This window comes from Leptopilina boulardi, unplaced genomic scaffold, assembly GCF_019393585.1.
Source record: "Leptopilina boulardi isolate dan_hultmark-lab unplaced genomic scaffold, ZJU_Lbou_2.1 LbouV2_165, whole genome shotgun sequence".
NCBI lineage: Eukaryota > Metazoa > Arthropoda > Insecta > Hymenoptera > Figitidae > Leptopilina > Leptopilina boulardi.
This window is the reverse complement of record NW_026137713.1, coordinates 5,033,780-5,035,109: the sequence shown is the minus strand read 5'-3', so window position 1 is coordinate 5,035,109 and position 1,330 is coordinate 5,033,780.

Below are 1,330 nucleotides of genomic sequence, written 5' to 3'. Positions count from 1 at the left end.
GTGGCCCCTCTGGAGTACCGCTCCTGAAACGTCGGTGCTTTCCCCCCCTCTCCCTTCTCGTTTTCTCTCTCTCTCGCGCTCTCTTTCTCTCTCTTTCTTTCTTATTCGCAGGCGCTCTGCCTACACTACAAAAGCAACGACACGCAAACGCCTGGAGAACGCTCGCGTTTGCGTCCGTGTGCTTCAGAGTGCACTACAACTTGCGGAGAAACTGTCAGGATATTGCCAACGAGATATATTCTTCTTCTTTGCCTTCTTCTTCTTCTTCTTCGTCTTCTTCTTCTCCTTGGCTCTTCTCTTCAAACGACCCAGTGCGATTCAGACACGTAGAGTATTCTTTGCCTGCGAGCGACACTCTTTGGAGCTCTCTCTCTCTCTCTCCTTCTTTTTTTTCTCTCTCCTCTCCTGTGTGTGTCTCTTGTACTTTTGTTTTTTTTTTCACGTCTCTTCTCTCTCTCTCTCTCTCTCTTCGACGGCGAGCATTAAAATTAGACGGTAATAGGTCTTAGGTCGGACGCTTTTACCGCGCCTCTCAAAGTCGTTATTTTTCATGGGAAAAAACCAAGGGGTTAAATTGCTCTCGAAAAAAAAGGTGAGAGCCTTTTCAAGTTTTTAGTCATTTTTTTTTTTGTTTTTGGAGGGCGGACTTTTTTAGCATTCATCGTACACGTTTTTATTTTTGTTTTAGAAAAGAATTCTTTTTTTGGGGGAAATTTGCAGCTTTAAAGTGTGTTTTGTATATATAGTTATAGTTTAACGATGCATGAGAAAATAATTTTATAATGTTTTGGGATAATTAGAGAATTCTTTTACTGAGAGAAATTATTGGTTATATATACCATTTCATTGGTAAAATTATATTGTTTGCTAATTTTATATTAGTTACTGTTACTCTTTAAATCTGAATTAGTATAGTTTTCTACTAATGAAAAAGTGCGGATTCGTTTAGCAATTGAATTAGTAACCGTTTTGACTGTTTTTTTTAGTAGAAAACTAATAATTTATGGAGTTAGTTGTGTTTTTTACTATTTCAAATTAGTAAGCCGATTTACTCCATGAATTAGTAGTTTTTTACTAGCAATTAGTATGTTTTCTACTAAAAGAGAGTCAAAACTGTTACTAATTCAATTGGTAAACGAATCGGTACTATTTCGTTAGTAGAAAACTACTAATTCAGATTTAGAGAGTACCATTTAGTTGGCCGCAACCTAACCATTTCGTTAGTAAGGTATAACTAATTAACTAGATATTCCAAGAAACTAATTATATTTAAACGAACTAATAAAATATAGTTGTGCCAACTAATAAAATAGTTATGCCAAACAATACT